This window comes from Amia ocellicauda, chromosome 6 (genome assembly GCF_036373705.1).
Source record: "Amia ocellicauda isolate fAmiCal2 chromosome 6, fAmiCal2.hap1, whole genome shotgun sequence".
In the NCBI taxonomy this organism is placed as follows: domain Eukaryota; kingdom Metazoa; phylum Chordata; class Actinopteri; order Amiiformes; family Amiidae; genus Amia; species Amia ocellicauda.
In genome coordinates, this window is record NC_089855.1 from 42,270,037 (window position 1) to 42,289,926 (window position 19,890).

The window sequence follows — 19,890 nt, forward strand, 5'->3', positions numbered from 1 at the left end:
TGTATAATCGTATGTGTGTTCATTCACCACGTGCTAAAGTCTGATAGCTTTGATTATATATATTTTTTCTCATGAACAACAAATGTTATTTGCTTGATTTTTACAGAGTATGTCATAAATTCCATTATTATGAAGCCTGCCAAATTGTATGCTGTAATATTAACTATATTCAAAGTTACATCATTTGTATGTTTTTCCTATCATGTAACAAATGTTCCCTATGTGATAGATGCATTATATCTTAATAATGTCAAAACAATTAAAGATATACGGATTATTATTTTCGGAAAAGTTATAACACATTGCTATTAACTATGTGTGTCAGTAAAAGTTTAAAAAATCCTGACAGTTTTTTATTGATCCTGCAAAATAAGTGTTTAGGGAACATTTGTAACTTAAAGTTAGGGTTAGTGTTAGGGTTAGGGTTATGAATATAATTGATATATAGAATTGTTAAGAAGTGTAAATGTTTACATTCCATTTTTCATGGACTGTCTGAAAGTTTCAGTTCTATATTCGGTTTGGAAACCTTTTTTTTTCTATATGTGTATATGAAAGATATACATCTATACAATATCTTCACTATTAAAGAAAAACGCATTATTATTTTCGGCATTGTTAAAGCTCATTGGTATTACTGTGACATTAGTTTATTATTGAAAAATATAAATATCTATGAAAAGGTATCGTAAAAGAAATTAGAAACACTTCATACATTATTTCACTTTATAGCAGGGAGAAATCGCTATGTGTTATGTTGTTCCCCGAAGAACATATTATTTCAGTTGCATGTTGTAAAGCCGGACAGGTTAGAGTGACGCACGTCTTTGTGTTCTGGATAGAGAGGAGGTGGCGCTGCACTGCTGTGCTCGGCATTATATTTGTAACTGAAACTCGGCCTCCAGCACCGGCACCATGTCGGTGGAAAAGCGCTAAGTGAGCTCACACTGAGCTCAGTGTAATGTCTGCTCTGGAGAGCTCACAGTGTGACCTAGTCGTGAGTTCACGTCTTTACTGGGTAGTCCTTGAAAACTTAATTGACTCAATTCTTGGGATTAATTGGTCAAAATGACCATTGGTTGAAGGTACTCAGGGACTGATGTGTAGAGAGACTTATTAAACCTGCAGGATTTTTGTTGTTTCAAATGTGCCCAACATCTTACCAGTATGTTCTTTTAGTATGTCACAAAGGTTCCCTAAGCATGTGACGAATGTTCCCTAGTTTATGTTACAGATGTGCCCTAGCACTTCTCTCTCTCTCTCTCACTCTCAATTCAGTGCATTTGTATTTTAAAGCAATTGGACATGCATATATACATACATACATATATATGGAAAATAAACAATACAATTAAAAATCACAATAAAATGTAATAAAGTACAGAAAAACAAAATGTAATAAAATGTGATCTTTAATACACAGAAATATGTATGGCTGGTCGGAAGCGTCTTGGACTCGGGTTCCTCTTCATTACTTATAACGCTGTTGCCTGTTGCTAAAGCTTTCCATGGAGGGGAACGTGGATGAGTTTGTACCATTCTTGGGAGGCTCTGCCTTGTTGGGGCGGAGCTGTGATCCAGGTGAACAGTAGATCGGGCATAGGTGGGCATGTGGGCAGAGGAGGAGGAAGGCCGGTCAAGCAAATAAGCTTGCTAAGGTACGCAGCAGCAGCAAACAGCCCCCCCATCCAGCCAGCCAGGCAGTCTGGCTGGCAGTGACTGAGTGGTTGACAGATGGCAAGCAACGGAATGCACGTGCTCTGTGATGTCATAGCAGTCAGCTCAGATTTGTGATGTCATCGATGAGCTGGCTGGCTCTGTGTGTCTTGCTGGTTGTGTGTATGTGTGTGTGTGTGTGTGAGAGAGAGAGATAGAGTGTGTGTGTATGTGTGTGTGTGAGTGGGCGGGTGGCTGTGTTAGTGTCTGTCTGTCTGTCTGTCTCTCTCTGTCTCTCAATTCAATTCAATTCAATTCAAGGTTGCTTTATTGGCAGGACAAACAGATTCGTAGTGTTGCCAAAGCAGTTGATATATACATACAATGAAAAATAATAAAAGGTAGGAAAAAAGAAACAAAAAAAATGAAACAGTAACATTATAATTTATAAATTAAATCTTAATAGACATGTACATTTACTTTATAGTTATCAGGTTACAGCTGGTGCTCATGTATGTCATGTTTTCACAGTGAGCCCCTCAGGCTGTGGCAGGCGGCTACATATTGGGCGGCCAGGGGGGCTGTGTGTCCCTCCCCCAGGAGGATAGCTTTTTTTTTTTTCATTCATCAATTCAGAGAATGATTTTATAATATTTATGAATTTATTATAGAACGTGTCCCTTAATTTGGCATATTTATTGCATCGTAGGAGGAAGTGCATCTATGTCTCGACCTCTCCTGTGTCGCAGTGACCACAGCGCCGCTCCTCTCTGGGCAGCCAGCTCTGCCTGTGTCGGCCCGTCTCTATGGCCAGGCTGTGGTCTTGGTCAGGATCCATCTCTGCTTCATATCTCTGACAGTGAAGAGATATTCTGCCAGGGTGTATTCTCTGTTTAGGGCCCGATAGCAATCCAGTTTACTTTGGGATTTGGTTTCATTGTTCCAATGTTCCAGATAGGAGGTTTTGGTTATCTTTATGATTTGGTTGACTCTGATTGGGGGCAGGTTAGCAGTGCTGACCTGAAGCTGGTCTCTGTTCGCAGTATTAGCGGGGGTCAGTGCCGTGAGCTTCAGGGCCAGCTGACTCAGTGGACTCTTTTCAGGGCTGAGCTCTTGGGTTTGGAGGGCCTTGTACTGGAGTGAGTCTGACTCACTTTTCTTCAGGTGCATCCAGAATTTCAGTGTTCTTTTCTTTATATTAATGAGGGTTGGGAAGCGGCCTAATTCTGCCCTGCATGCGTGGTTTGGTGTGTTCCTGTGCACCTGCAGTATGTTTTTATAGAGTTCAGCATGCAGGGTCTCTATTGGATGTTTGTCCCACCTAGTGTAGTCCTGTTGACTGAGTGGACCCTATACTTCATTACCGTACAGCGCAATGGGCTGGATCACACTGTCAATTAGTTTGAGACAGAAGAAGATTCTATAACATTAATATCCCATTCACAATCTGATTGCGCAGAAAGCTCTTCTTGCTTTGTCTTTGAGTGCCTTCACTGCCAGGTTAAAGCCCCCTGACGCACTAATAGTCAGGCCCAGGTAAGTGTAGTGTGAGGTGTGTTCTAGGGTAGTGTTGCCTAGCGTGAAGTGGTATTTGTTTCCCTGAGGAATTTTTTTTTGGAAAATCATGATCTTTGTCTTCTTCATGTTTACTGCCAGGGCCCAGGACTAACAGTACTGCTCTAGCAGTGCCAGGTTTTGCTGAAGCCCCTGTTCTGTGGACGACAGCAAGACTAGGTCATCCGCATAGAGCAGGAATTTGACTTCTGTGTCATTTAGGGTGAGGCCAGGGGCATCAGACTGCTCCAACACCGTTGCCAACTCATTGATGTAGATGTTGAACAGTGTTGGGCTCAGACTGCAGCCCTGCCTCACTCCCCGCCCCTGAGTGAAGAATTCTGTTCTTTTGTTGCCAATTTTTACTGCACATTAGTTTTCGGTGTACATTGATTTTATAATATCATAGACTTTACCCCCTACACCGCTTTGAAGAATTCTGTAATAAAGTCCCTCGTGCCAAATGGAATCGAATGCCATTTTGAAATCAATTAAATAGGCAAAGATTTTGCCTTTACTTTTTTGGTGGACGTGTTTGTCTATGAGGGTGTGTAGGGTGTAAATATGATCTGTAGTGCGGTGATTTGGGAGGAAGCCAATCTGACTCTTACTCAGGACACTGTGCTCGGTAAGGAAGGCCAGTATCCGGGCGTTGATGATACTGCAGAACACCTTCCCCAGGTTACTGCTAACACAGATGCCCCGGTAGTTGTTAGGGTCGAATTTGTCTCCACTCTTATAGATTGGGGTGATCAGCCCCTGCTTCCAGATGTCAGGGAAGTAACCAGTTCTGAGGACCATGTTGAACAATTTAAGCACAGCCTCCTGCAGTTGTGTGCTGCTGTGTTTGAGCATTTCAGTGCTGATGCTGTCCAGGCTGCAGGCTTTTCTGGGTGGAAGTGCCTGGAGCTTTTTAGATAGTTCCTGTAGGGTGATTGGAGCGTCATTTTGGTTTTGATTATTTTTAATTGATTGTTTGAGTAATTTCAGTTTTTCCCTGGTTTCAATTTGTTTGTGTGTCAGATCATTTTGTTGGATATCTTTATAAAGGTTTTCAAAGTATTTTTTCCAAATGGTTCCGTTTCGTATTGCCAATTCTTGTTGTTTTGTTGAATTTAAATTGTTCCACATTTCCCAGAACTGGTTTTGGTCAACAGATTTCTCTATGTCTTTGAGTGTTTTGTTTGTGTGTTTCTGTTTTTTATTTTTAAGGGTGTGTTTGTAGTGTTTAAGGGTCTCACAGTACTGTTGGCATAGTTCTGTGTCTTGTGGTTGATGATGTTTTTGATTGGATAGGTGCCTTAAATTTGTTTCTTATTGATTTACACTCATCATCAAACCATGTCTGTGTGTGTGTATGATTCTGGTTGATCTTTTTCTTTGTCTTTTTAAGATTTGCCATTGTGGCTGCAATTTGAAATACTTGATTGATATCATTTATGGCCAGATTTAGTCCTGTCACGTCAGGCTGGTACTGTGAGCTGAGGAAAGTGTTGATGATGTCTGTTATTTCTGTAGAACTGATTGCTTGGTTAAATTCCTCTGTGCTGTTTGGAGCCCATCTGTATGTTTGATTAAGGTTGTACAGCTTACTGGGCTGTGTCTGTGTGTTGCTGGCCTGACTTCTTCTTTTCAGGAACACTGTGATTTGGTTGTGGTCTGACAGGGGGGTTTGCTGCTTGACAGTGAATGCACTGATGAAGGAGGGGTCCATGTCAGTGAGGGCGTAGTCGACTACATTAGTCCCAAGAGCTGAGCAATACGTGAACCTCCCTAAAGAGTCCCCTCTGATCCTGCCATTAAACCCCGTCGGGGATGTTCCTCTGGGTTGTGGTGGGGGTGAGGTAGAGAGGGGCCTGACCGAACACATGGCTGTTTCCCTGTGTGCCGATGAAGTTGGGCTCGGTGCCTATCCGGGCATTGAAGTCCCCACAGAGCAGCACATTCCCCTGGGCCTGGAAATGGCCGATCTCTGTGTGGAGGGTGTTAAAAAATTCCCCATTGTAATAGGGGGATTCAGAGGTGGGGGTATACGCTGTACAATGGTATATATGGTTCTCACACTGGGCTATTCCCTTCTTAATTTGAAGCCATGTGTGCGTTGGGCCCTGTTTGTCTGGGCTGATGTGGTTCGCCAGCTCCTCTTTGTACCACACTATGATCCCCCCAGAGTCCCTGCCACGCCGCACTGTGCTCAGTTTAATTGAGGGCACAATAACCTCCCTGTAGCCCAGGGGGCAGTGTGTGGGCACCTCTGCACGACACCATGTCTCCAACAGAACTATGATATCTAATTCCTTAATGCTTTTAATGAATTCAGGGTCTGTGCTCTTTAGCCCGAAAGGCGAGGAGTTCAGGCCCTGAATGTTCCAGCAGCTGACTGTAAATGAGCTCATTTTAGCTAACATTGTACTTGGTGGAATAAAATGCCTATCAACAATACAGCTTTTTAATCTAAGGTTTTGTTTAAACTAGAATTTCAAATATAATAATTATTAGTTTTATGTTAAGTATGGTTACATTGTATGTACACAGGTATTTATTTTTAATTTACAAGTGGGGTTGTCCGTCCCTACCCGAGTTCTCTGGCTCAGCTCAGCAGTCTGGAGCAGAGGAGGCTGAGCAGGTGCTTGATCTCCCCCAGCTCGGTGGGGGCCGGAGTGGCGGCCTGGGTCAGGGCTGCGGCATAGCTGAGCGGCTTCTGATGGGCGCTGTGCCTGGTGCTCGTGGGGCGGGTGGGAGGCTGGGTGATGGGGGGCTGGCCGGTGCTTCGGCATCGTGGTACGTGTGCTCCAGTGCGGGGGGATGTATGTTTGGCTGGCCTCTGTTGGTATTGCTGTGTGGATAGGAGCTCATACATTCAGTGACTTATCTCTCTCTCTCTCTCTCTCTCTCTCTCTCTCTCTCTCTCTCTCTCTCTCTCACTCGTTCTGTAGATGCATCATAGGGAACATATGTAACAATCTCTCTTTTTGTTTACCAAAAATGTGAATGAACGTATTTCAAGTTGGTTTTGCCTTGGTTGGAAACGTTTTAAGATGATTTATGAAGTGTAAATTGGATAAGTCTCAATTCTCCGTAGTTTTCAATGTATGTGCCATTCAGTAGCGTTCATGTTACAGATGTGTCCTATGCAGTGGTAGTGTCAGTAAAATGTCAGTAAAACTGTATTTTAGCAATAATATAGGGGAACAAATGCAAATAGAGGGTCCTCACTTTGTATCTAATTTACCAACAACGTTTAAAATTAGGTTTTGCGAAGCTGCAACAAATGCTGTATAATCGTATGTGTGTTCATTCGCCACGTGCTATAGTCTGATAGCATTGATTATATATATTTTTTCTCATGAACAACAAATGTTATTTGCTTGATTTTTACAGAGTATGTCATAAATTCCATTATTATGAAGCCTGCCAAATTGTATGCTGTAATATTAAATATATTCAAAGTTACATAATTTGTATGTTTTTCCTATCATGTAACAAATGTTCCCTATGTGATAGATGCATTATATCTTAATAATGTCAAAACAAATAAAGATAAACGGATTATTATTTTCGGAAAAGTTATAACACATTGCTATTAACTATGTGTGTCAGTAAAAGTTTAAAAAATCCTGACAGTTTTTTATTGATCCTGCAAAATAAGTGTTTAGGGAACATTTGTAACTTAAAGTTAGGGTTAGTGATAGGGTTAGGGTTATGAATATAATTGATATATAGAATTGTTAAGAAGTGTAAATGTTTACATTCCATTTTTCATGGACTGTCTGAAAGTTTCAGTTCTATATTCGGTTTGGAAACCGTTTTTTTTCTATTTGTGTATATGAAAGATATACATCTATACAATATCTTCACTATTAAAGAAAAACGCATTATTATTTTTGGCATTGTTAAAGCACATTGGTATTACCTATGTGTATCTTTAAAAGCTTTAAATTCCTAAAGGTTCTTTATTGATCTTGCAAAATAAGTGTTTAGGGAACATCTGTAACATAGAGTTAGGGTTAGCCACTGGGTAAGGGATACATCTGACACAAGGGTTACACAAGTGCCGGAATGAGGTCAAGGACTCTGCTGTTTTGACTTCGGTGGTGGAACGACCTGCCCACCAAAGTCAAAACAGCAGAGTCCTTGACCTCATTCCGGCGCTTACTCAAGACGCATCTCTTCCGACCGCACTTGTAATATTAGTCCTCTATCTCTGCTAGATAGCACTTCAGCTTATTATGCTCCTCTCGTTCTTGAATGTTTTCCTCCTTGCTCCCTTTCCTGTAGCCCTAGTCTGTAACCCTACATCTTGACAGCACTTAGCTTTCACCGTCCAGGATGTAGGAAGTCTTTTACTGTACTTGTGTAAATTGTTATTGGAATTTTTAAAATGTATTTTGAATTGCGATATTTTTTAACTAAGTTGAATTTGTAATGATTGATGCCTTGTACTTCTCTGTATTGTTGCACTTATGTTGTAAGTCGCCCTGGATAAGGGCGTCTGCCAAGAAATAAAAATAATAAAATAATAATCTTCAACAGTAAGTTTATTCATGTTAATATTTCTCTTCAATGTTAAAGAACAGAATTAACCAGCTCACCACAAAGGAACATGGTAGGTGCTATTGCAACATGGATTACACAAAAACATTGAAATCCAAGTTTGCAGTGGTCCTTGGGCCATTGCGTGGTGATCCAGATCACTTCAGCACGAATTTTGCAGTGCTCTGGACTACAACTCCAGGGACTACTGTGCAGTGGTCCAGACCTCAGAAACTGTATGCATATGAACAGTGAAGTAGGCATCATAACTGTAGCCAATACTTTGTGGTTAAAATGCTTAATTTAATCCGTGTATTGTACAGAATAATAATAACAACTGTAAAACATAAGAGAAGGGCCTGATAATAAATACAATACACAATAGACTAGAACCCTTAGAATATAATAATATGAACATTTTCATTATTAGTATCATTGTAGTTTGGATGATATATTAATGCAAGTTGATAACATATTTTACAGAAAATGGGTTTAAGGAATTGTGTCAAAAAACTAAAAGAATTGCTTTAGGGACCATTGCTGCATTTTTCCAGACCAATGTATAGCCCACTTTTCTTTTAAATTATGTTTAAAACAAAATTGAGGAAGCAGTGGTTAGTTCTGAATCAAACATATTGACCCCCTCACTAAATCTGTAAGTCCTGCAGCAAACATTGGAATATGCATAGATATTTGCAAAGACTAGTATTAATGTCCCTAATAAATAACCAAATGCCATTTTTGTTGTTTCAAATGTGCCCAACAACTTACCAGTATATGTCCTTTTAGTATGTCACAAAGGTTCCCTAATTCGTTTTACAAATGTTCCCTGTATGATATGAATGTTCCCTAAGCATGTGACGAATGTTCCCTAGTTTATGTTACAGATGTGCTCTAGCACTTCTCTCTCTCTCTCTCTCTCTCTCTCTCGCCAGGCAGTCTGGCTGGCAGTGACTGAGAGGTTGACAGACGGCAAGCAACGGAATGCACGTGCTCTGTGATGTCATAACAGTCAGCTCAGAGAGAGGTTCGTGATGTCATCGCTGAGCTGGCTGGCTCTGTGTGTCTAGCTGGCTGTGTGTGTGTGTGTCTGTGTGTGTGAGAGAGAGAGAGATAGAGAGTGTGTGTGTGTGTGTGTGTGTGTGTGTGTGTGTGTGTGTGAGAGAGACAGAGAGAGAGAGAGATTTTTTGAATATTAACACCTTTATTTTACTAAAGAAATACTAACAAAACATTTAAAACAAACTAGAAACACCTAAAAAACATAAAAAAAACACAGCCTATTCTAAAAACCCTCAATAATTACCACTACACACGTGCTACCAGTAAAATATTCAAGTGAATTAAACCAGTTGGTTTAAATGTCCAAAGTCAATGGCACAGAGGGCAGCCCCGACCCCCCACATCTGCAGAAAAGTGTCCAGGTCTCCCGTCAGGCTGTAGAAATTGTAATCCAGTCGCACTCTGGAGCTTACGAGAGACCTGAAGAGGGAGAGTGCACACTGTTGCTGCCGCGTTCAGTCTGACTTCTCCTACTGCTCAGGATAGCCAGTTTAGCCTGCCCCACTAGAAAGTTTGCTAACTGACAAACATGTCTGTGGCGCTGCTTGTACTGGACTCCCAAAATAAACACAGTGCGTGAGAAAAGGGGGCCCAGCTGCTTGAACAGGCTCTCCAGTGCAGTGAACAGCAGCTCTAATCTAGGGCAGTGGCAGAAACAGTGAAAAAGTGTCTCTCTCTCCCTGCAGTAGGGGCAGGTGTCGCTCACTCTGGGGTCCAGTGTATGTGCAATAGAGTTTGTTGCGATGACGCCATGCAGAAGCCATGCAGAAGCGGGGGCTTGTTCAGGCTCCTCCAGGCCGGGCAGGCATCTTTCCCCAGAGCCAGGTGCTCCCTCCAGGAGGTGTCAGGGAGGGGCTGCAGCTGCTGATGGTGCAGCTCCCTCACACTGAGCTGATTGAGCTCCTGACGCTGAGCTGTGGAGACAGACACACTACACAGACTGTGAGGCGACAGAAGGCAGCCTGATGAGCTAGGGGGGACTGAGAGACACAGACAAACAAGGGGAAAGACGGTGTCAGGGTCCTTGGGCCAGCAGTGCTGCGTGAGAGCCTGGAAAAGCCGCTCCACAGCGCCTATGGGAAGGGCGTTCTGTACTGCCCAGAGAAATCTGGTTACGACTCTCAGTGACCTCATACCCAGCCTGGCAGCCAGGCTGTCGGCACCAACCCACTGTCCCCTGTTAAAATCCAACAAATCCCTCAGCCGGATCACGTCGACCTTAAGCAGGACTGACCTGAGGCTGCTGGAGAGCAGGAGTGGACAGCTAAAACCGGGGTTCCAGAGCAGTGGCTACTCTTACAGCCAATACAGACTGCTGCCCCCCAGCCCCCTACCCAGGGAGATGCGCTGCCACACCTCTAAAACAGTACTATAAAAAACAGGCAGGGAAGGAAGTATATTGGGACGTGTCTTAAGTAAAAACATGTGTCTGTCATAACAAGTGTCCAGGGCGGGAGACACTGGGGATCTGGAGGGTACAGGAGCCTCTGAGCTGCCTGTACCCCCTCCTGGAGCGGCAGGTACAGCACTGCTTTGCGCACCCAGTGCAGCCCGTCCCAGAAGAAATCCAGGAGCAGGGTCTGTATCTGGGACACCAGGGCCGGTGGGGGGTCCAGACAGGCATAAGTGTGCCAGAGCATGGAGGCCACCAAGTTATTAATAACAATTGGTCTCCCCCAAATGGAGAGCTGGGGCAGCAGCCAGTGCCATGCCCTCAACCGGCCCTGTACCCTCTCCAGCAGGCCAGCCCAGTTCTCCTGCGTCTCCCCCAAAGTCACACCCAGCACCCGAGGGCCTGAGAGAGACCACTGCAGCCCCGCAGGGAGGGCAGGAGGAGCAGAACCCTCCCACACCCCAACCAGATGAGCGCTGCTCTTACCCCAGTTGACCCTGTCTGAGGAGGCCCTGCTGAACTCCTCCAGACACTCCCAGAATGACCTGGATGTCTCGCTGGCCAGACTGTGTCTCAGCAGCATAGGCCGACACCCTGACCGCCTGCTCTGGGTGACAAGGGATGTACAGCCCGGCTAGCAACTGCCTCAGCCTGTGCAGCAGGGGCTCGATAGAAAGGAAGTATAGCATCCCTGACAGACTGCTAGGCTCACTCAGGCCACCATTGATCTTCAGCACACTGAACACACGACAGTACAGCATCTGAATAAATTCTACGAACCGTGGGCCGACACCAACTGCTCTCAGCACCTGAAACAGGCACTGCGGCCGGCATGATGTCTCTGAGCCGCTTAGCCAGAGCCTTAGACAGGATCTTATAGTCCTGACACAGCAGCGCCACTGGCCTCCAGTTCACAATGGAGGACTGATCCCCCTTCTTGGGCAGCAGGGTCAGAACAGCTGTACGACAGCTAATGGGCAGCAGCCCAGCTCACAGGCCCTCCTGCAGCACTGAGAGCAGGTGAGCCCATCCAGCCCCGGTGCCCAGCCCTTATTGAGCTCTTGCATTGCGCAGGTCAGCTCTGCCAGGGTTAGTGGGGCCTCTAACCCCTTGACCCCATCCTGTGGGACCTTGGGCAGACCCTACAGAAACTGCTGCTGCTGCTCCAGGCTGCCCGGCTCTGCGGAGTACAGCTCCCTACAGAACTATGTGGCATGACTACACATCTCTTGCCCATCCTGCAGCACGCGGCCCTCAGCCGTCCTCAGGCAGAGCATCACCCTGCTCTGCTGCCGCCTGCATTCCAGCCCAAAGAAGAACTTGATGGGCGCATCCATCTGTGTCAGGCTCTTGAACTGCGAGCGCACCATTGCCCCTCGAGCCCACGTCCACAGCAGCTCTGACAATGCCTGCTGCATAGCTTTGAGGTCCTCTAATGCCCCCGAATCTCCAGCATCCAAGGCTCGGTGGAGCACCTGAATCTCTCCTTCTAACTACTTCATAGATTCATTAAAGCTGTCAGTCCTATGCTCAGTGTACTTCTGGCAGAAGAGCCTGGTCTTAACCTTGCCAATGTCCCACCACTTTCTCAGGGAGGCAAACCTAGGGCGCTCTGATCTCCATCTCTGCCAAAAGAAAAGAAAAGAATTACAAAAAATCCTGTCCTGCAGCAAGCTATTATTGAAAAGCCAGTAGGCACTGCACAGCCGGACAGGAGGCAGGGTGACACTCACAGTGATGAGACAGTGGTCAGTGGACAGGTGGGGGTGAAATGGCAGCCACCGATCAGATTGACATGATGTCTAAAGGTATAAAATCTATCCAGCCTGGCTAGCGACATAATGCTAGAACCCGGCCTCACCCAGGTGTACTGTTTCACCTTTGGGTTGGCATTCCTCCAGACATCGACCATTTGTGCAAATGTGTATTACCTTCCAGCTGTTTTGCTGACTGTGGACTGGGCTCCAAATGATTCCTATCTAATCTATAGTCCACAGTACAGTTCCAATCACCCCCCCAAAACCAGGATCTCCTCAGCCCCACAGTCTGCTAGCGCTTTGCTGAGCACCGGAAACACTGACAGTCTGTCTCTCACAGCATTGGGGGCATAGATATTAATAAACACAAAGGTCCTTCCCCCGCTCTCAGCCTTTACCATCAACAATCTTCCACCAACAAACTCTGTTTTCTTAAAATAATCCATTTTAAAAGTGTGTGAAAATAAAATCCCCACTCCCCCACTCACACTAGACCCTTGGCTAAACACACTCTCTCCTTTCCACTCCCACTGCCACTCACACTCATTCACACTGTCTGCGTGCGTCTCTTGTAGAAATAAAAATTGAGACATAAAAAAACATACTATTAACCATCATCTTTAGATTGCAACGCAGTCCTGACAACACTCTTTCCACTTCTTTAACCTGTAGCACTCCGGCTCACTAAACTCCGCGAGTGCCACATCCTGCAGGATCACTTGTGCAGATGCCAGGAACTGCTTTGCATAAGGGAAGAAGTTTTCTAAAACTATGTTCCTCCTCCCCTTGGTCTCTCTTAAAAAATCCATATTGCTTTTAGCACTGTATCCCGCAGTGTCAGTGGAGACGGGCTCGCCCTGGGAGTCAGCGATGTCCCCCTCAGCAGCGCTGTCCGAGTCTGCGCTCTCCACAGCCGCAGCACTGCACTCAGACTCCCGGCGCCGCAGCCGGACGGCCACCTTGGGTTGAAACGGCAGGTTCCCCCAGACAGACTCCCCTGACTGTGAGTCCCGCCGCCCCACAGCCCCCACACCGTCTCCGGGATCCTCCTCACCAGCCGTCCTCGCAATATTCACCTTTTTAGACAACTGTATCAACGGCCTCAGAAGACGGGGCAGACTGCTTCTGCTGTCTTTTCCTGGGCACTTTAAACCCATCATCACTGGCTAAGTGTTCAGTCTTGGTGGCGGACGCATCAGCAGCAACAGCAGCTCCCTCCTCGGCTAACTGAGCCCGTGGCTGCTCTGCATTCTCACTGCTAGCAGCTTCCCCATTAGGCTCCCCTACTCTGTCCTCACAGAGGCCAGTAGCGTTTGCCACCGCCTCCCCCTCATCGCTCCCCCGGACGGCAGAGCCGACACCAGACGGCCCTGCCTGCTCCTCACCTTCCTCTCGCCCGGCCACCGGAGCCTCTCCCTGAGGGCAAGAGCGACTGATGTGCCCCTGCGCCCTACACCTGAAACACCTCATGGTATCAGTTGACATGAACACCACGTACACTAACCCCTCGATCTTAAACTTCAGAGACAGGCTTAACTCATCGGCGCCATCCGCCAGCACCATGAAACCCTGTCTACGGTAAGAGAGGACGTGTTTCAGCTCCGGGGCGCTGCAGCCCAGCAGCACCCTCCTAATGGCGCAGGTGAGCCGGCCATAGCGACTCAGATCCCCCGCCAGCAGATCGTTGCTCAGGAAGGGGGGCACATTGGAAGTAACCACCTTTACAGCCGGGGTGGCCAGAGGGAGCGTGGGCAGGAAGGTCCCCTTCACTGTGACCCCCTCCTCCATCACATCCTTCACCAGCGCCTCAGAATTCAGGAAAACCACGATGCCCTTATTCATTCGAGCCGCAGAGACGATGTTCTGGAAGCCGACCTTCCTTCGGATCTCCATCGCACAGTCCTCTACCGACACCTACTCCTGGGACACGAGTATAAACCTATGCTTTCGGGTCAGCGTTTCGTAATTAAATGAAGGGGGGGGTCTCCCTGCCCGCAACGCCATGCTGATCTAAATCGAAAAACAACCCCCTAAACCCGAATCGTTTAAAACCAACAAACGATTAAAAGTATCTATAAAAAAACAAGAAAAGGAAAGAAAAAGAGTAGTAAAAACACACACACACACACTCTCTCCAAACAAACCTCCCACCATCACTGACTTCCCCTATAAACTCCCAGCATGCAGAGAGAGAGAGAGAGAGAGAGAGAGAGAGAGAGAGAGAGAGTGTGTGTGTGTGTGTGTGTGTGTGTGAGAGTGGGTGGGTGGATGGCTGTGTTAGTGCCTGTCTGTCTGTCTTCTGTGTCTGTCTGTCTCTGTCTCTGTCTCTCTCTCTCAATTCAGTGCATTTGTATTGTCAAAGCAATTGGACATTCAAACATACATTTATACATACATACATACATACAAACATATATATGGAAAAGAAACAATACAATTATAAATCACAATAAGATGTAATAAAGTACAGGAAAACAAAATGTAATAAAATGTGATCTTTAATACACACAAATATGTATAGTTGGTCGGAAGCGTCTTGCACTCGGGTTCCTCTTCATGGAGGGGAACGTGGATGAGTTTGTACCATTCTTGGGAGGCTCTGCCTTGTTGGGGTTTTGCTGTGATCCAGGTGAACAGCAGATCGGGCATAGGTGGGCATGTGGGTAGAGGAGGAGGAAGGCCGGTCAAGCAAATAAGCTTGCTAAGGTACACAGCAGCAGCAAACAGCCCCCCCATCCAGCCAGCCAGGCAGTCTGGCTGGCAGTGACTGAGAGGTTGGCAGACGGCAAGCAACGGAATGCACATGCTCTGTGATGTCATAGCAGTCAGCTTAAGAGAGAGGTTTGTCATGTGATATCAATGCTGAGCTGGATGGCTCTGTGTGTCTTGCTGGCTGTGTGTATGTGTGTGTGTGAGAGAGAGAGAGAGAGATAGAGTGTGTGTGTGTGTGTGTATGTGTGTGATTGGGTGGCTGTGTTAGTCTCTGTCTCTCTCTCTGTCTCTGTCTCTCGCTCTGTAGATGCATCATAGGGAACATATGTAACAATCTCTCTTTTTGTTTACCAAAAATGTGAATGAACGTATTTAAAGTGGGTTTTTCCTTGATTGGAAATGTTTTAAGATTATTTATGAAGTGTAAATTGGATGTGTCTCAATTCTCCGTAGTTTTCAATATATGTGCCATTCAGTAGCGTTCATGTTACAGATGTGTCCTATGCAGTGGTAAGGTCAATAAAATGTCAGTAAAACTTTATTTTAGCAATTATAGAGGGGATGAAATGCAAATACAGGGTCCGCACTAATTATCAAATTTACCAACAACATTTAAAATTTGGTCTTGCGAAGCTGCAAAAAATGCTGTATAATCGTATGTGTGTTTATACACCAGCTGCTAAAGTCTGATAGCTTTGATCTCATTTTTTTTTTCTCGTGAACACCAAATGCTGTTTGCTTGATTTTTACAGATTATGTCATAAATTCTATCATAAAGCCTGACAAATTGTATGCTGTAATATTGAATATTTTCAAAGTTACATCATTTGTTTGTTTTTCCTATCATGTTACAAATGTTCCCTATGTGAAAGATGCATTATATCTTAATAATGTCAAAACAATTAAAGATATACGGATTATGATTTGTGGTAAAGTTATAACACATTGCTTTTAACTATGTGTGTCAGTAAAAGTTTAAAAAATCCTGACAGTTTTTTTTTGAACCTGCAAAATAAGTGTTTAGGGAACATTTTTAACTTAAAGTAAGGGTTAGTGTTAGGGTTAGGGTTATGAATATAATTGATATATAGAATTGCTAAGAACTGTAAATGTTTAAATTCAATTTTTCATGGATTGTGTGAAAGTTTCAGTTCTATATTCGGTTTTGAAACTGTTTTTTTTTTCTATTTGTGTATATGAAAGATATACATCTATACAATATCTTCACTATTATAGATAAACACATTTTTATTTTCGGCATTGTTAAAGCACATTGGTATTACCTATGTGTATCTTTAAAAGTTTAAAATTCCTAAAGGTTTTTTATTGATCTTGCAAAATAAGTGTTTAGGGAAAATTTGTAACATAGAGTTAGGGTTAGCCACTGGGTAAGGGTTACATCTTCAACAGTAAATTAATTCTTGTTAATTATTCTCATCAATGTTAAAGAACAATAAGATCTATTATGTGTGTCGATAAAATGCTGATATTGCATAACGTTTGCTTGTGTATTCTGCAAAACACATATTTATGGAACATATGTAACATTAGGGTTACGATTTGCCATAGACGCAGTATGAGTTTGATTGTGATGTTAAAGACACAGTCGCCTCGGTGCCGATTATTATTGCTGTGTTTCTCCACTTCTACTCCACACTTGGGAATGCCCACATCCAGTGACGTCAGCGTTCGATTCCAAAACCGGTGGAAAAACGGGACAGTTCACAAAAAGATCAGCTGGATCCCAGGCCGAGCAGCGGCTCTGGCTCCAGCACCGGCACCATGTCGGTGGAAAAGCGCTAAGTGAGCTCACACTGAGCTCAGTGTAATGTCTGCTCTGGAGAGCTCACAGTGTGACCTAGTCATGAGTTCACGTCTTTACTGGGTAGTCCTTGAAAACTTAATCGACTCAATTCTTGGGCTTAATTGGTCAAAATTACCATTGGTTGAAGGTACTCAGGGACTGATGTGTAGAGAGACTTATTAAACCTGCAGGATTGTGGATTTCCCAGAACAGAATTAACCAGCTCACCACAAAGGAACATGGTAGGTGCTATAGCAACATGGATTACACAAAAACATTGAAATGCAAGTTTGCAGTGGTCCTTCGGCCATTGCGTGGTGATCCAGATCACTTCAGCACGAATTTTGCAGTGGTCTGGACTACAACTCCAGGGACTACTGTGCAGTGGTCCAGACCTCAGAAACTGTGTGCATATGAACAGTGAAGTAGGCATCATAACTGTAGCCAATACATTGTGGTTAAAATTCTTAATTTAATCCCTGTTTTGTACTGTAAGATATTATTTGTTAGAATGTATTTTTCTATGGGAAATTCTATACCATCTGGTTTGGTAGAGGAAACAGACCTCCTCCCTTTCATCTGGTAGCCCCTGATATCCCCTGGTAGCCCTGGTAACCCTATCTTTATGACCAGAGACCAAAAGGGACCTGTCCTCTGATTGGCTCTTAGCCAAATTCAAAATGACCCCCCACTTCTAGATTACTTTAGCATAAGACACGTCATGGTGGTGGCAAAATGCTATTGGATGGAAGGAAACCTTATAAAAGGGAAAACAACGAGAATTTGAGTTCTCTTAACTTCTTCATCCTGCAACGATAAGACTGAGCTGGAGAGGAGAGACAGAGAGAGACACACTGCTTCCTGCCTGACCAGACTGGCCTATAAGCTGTACTGTGAGGAGAAAGAAGAAAATGGGTATTATCTGTTTCTTACTGTAATCCAGCAGAAGCTTAAAATTACTTATTTTCAGTAATATAATTGAATGATATTAGTTTCCTATTTTTGTCAAAATAAATGATTATTGCACATCTGTGACTTGACCACATCTTCCCTCTAAAAAGAATCTTAAAAGAGAAACCAATTGACCTATGAGTTTTCAGTTCAACTATTTATTTAGATTGACTGAAAAAACGAGCATTCAAAATTCTCTTACAATTGTTTATTAACAATTATTATTGCTTGGTTATTTGGCTTCACGGCGGTGCTGTCACCACCGTTGTTATTATTGTCTGTGTCTATTTGTGTTATTAGTTATTATCTTTGATAGCTTATCCGACTCTGTTCCGTCTGTGCTCTGGGGCTCCGGTGTGCTTCAGTTTCGGCTACAAATTGCACACTTTCAAAATAATAGTTCTGTTTATTGTAGCGTAAGGCACACTTATAAATTTCAATTCAAGAAGTGAATTTATAGTATCACCTTATCACGAATCCTGGAATCTTGTAGAACTCAATTTCTGTAAAAATTGGACGCAGACTCCAATTCTAAAGATATAAATTGTCAAATTTATTCAAAAACAAAGACTAAATGTAGCACTACACTAATTATACAAAAGGGCAAAACTAATTAACATTCATCTCTAGATCAACAACTCAAAGACAAATCACTTCCTTGACCAAATCAAAGACCATGTGATCGCATATGATATCACACAAATGGTTAAACAAAAAAGGTTATAAACACATTGACCACAATACCGGTTAGTAAGACGAAGGCGAGTCTCTCATTAGTATTGTCAGTCAGACATTAAATAACTACACAGGATAGTATTTATGTCAGGTAACTTCTCGTTATGTATATATCAGTCTCATTTACGTAGGTGCCGAGAAAGATCCTATCATTACTTGTTACCACAATTTCCCTTAACTGATTATTATTCAATGATTAAGGATAGGCAGGGCCACCAATAATCTAATGTCTATTAACTTGTGTCAATTTCAGACTAAACAGTTAAACAGGAATGAGAAGATATTTCTCGGCGTTGACAGATTTTATTTCTAAAATGATCAACAAAACAGTTTAATGCAACACACATTTATATTGAAGAAAACTAAATGTTATTACACATTCTAGAGTTATGAATCACAGATTAACATTTCTAATTTATTTCTCAAATGTCATGAATCATGAACTCCAAACTGTTAAACTTATCTGAACTTCGTCGCAGAGAGGCCTCTCTGGCTTCGGGCTCAGATAACAGCACACGGCACGAGGTCCGTGTGGTTTGGAACAAAGGCAGTCCGGTTCGGCTTTGTCCAAGAACTTCCACTCAGTCGATGCACCTGGAAGTTGGGGTTTCTCGAATGTAGAGTCTTTTCCAAACCGATTTTCCAGTGGTTTGAAGGCTCCAAGGTTGTGCACAAAATCTTCTTTGTATGCAGGGTTTCCACCATAGTTACTTGAAGACAAAGTCTTTGAGGAAAGCAGGGCCCTGTTCGTTCCAAGGATCGAGTTTCTTAAGACTCAGTAGCTATTTAAATGACTGACACTTTCGTATACAGTCGACTTAGTCAATTGTCCAGCTGTAAAACTCCACTGATCAGGTGGGCACTGGCGGGCAGCGCAGTCTGTCAAATTCTTTATTTGATAAAGTCCTTTAAAAGAATTCCTCGTATGGCTCAATCTCCTTCTCCCAGTTTAACTCTTCTGTTGCCGGCAAAGACTTAGTTGGTTTCTGGTTCTGGTTCAGGTTGAGCTGTGGCAGCGAGTTTCTGGTTCAGGTGAGAGAGAGAGACAGAGAGAGAGAGAGAGAGAGAGAGAGAGAGAGAGAGAGATAGAGAGACCGTGTGCTGTCCTGTATACGCCTGTCAGATCAATAGGTGATTGGTTCTTGAGTTTGTGAGATTGGATTTCCAGTTTAAAGAGTTATATTACCTACAGGCCCACTTCTCCAGACATCCCACAGCAGGATTCCAATCTATTCGGCCTATTTGTGGTGCCATCCTCCCCAAAACTGTCACTTTGATGTAAACCAGCTCCAAGCTGATGAGTTATGAAAATCTGATAACTTTGGGGGGAGAGGTCAGTGCTTCAGCTCAGAGCTAAAATGCTCTTATAAAAATACACCCAACATAATGCTACAGTGTTTATTAATATTTATGCCCCCAATGCTGTGAGAGACAGACTGTCAGTGTTTTCGGTGCTCAGCAAAGCACTAGCAGACTGTGGGGCTGAGGAGATCCTGGTTTTGGGGGGGTGATTGGAACTGTACTGTGGACTATAGATTAGATAGGAATCATTTGGAGCCCAGTCCACAGTCGGCAAAACAGCTGGAAGGTAATACACAGTTGCACAATCTGGTCGATGTCAGGAGGAATGCCAACCCAAAGGTGAAACAGTACACCTGGGTGAGGCCGGGTTCTAGCATTATGTCGCAAGCCAGGCTGGATAGATTTTATACCTTTAGACATCATGTCAATCT

The 19,890-nt window shown here is 43.9% G+C and overlaps 1 non-coding gene across 1 annotated transcript; it reads left to right on the top strand.

The window, feature by feature from the left end:
• Positions 1 to 1,452: 1,452 nt before the first annotated feature.
• Positions 1,453 to 1,567, top strand: LOC136752046 (U5 spliceosomal RNA). Its single transcript, XR_010817224.1, has one exon. It is a non-coding gene; the product is annotated as a U5 spliceosomal RNA (small nuclear RNA).
• Positions 1,568 to 19,890: the final 18,323 nt, after the last annotated feature.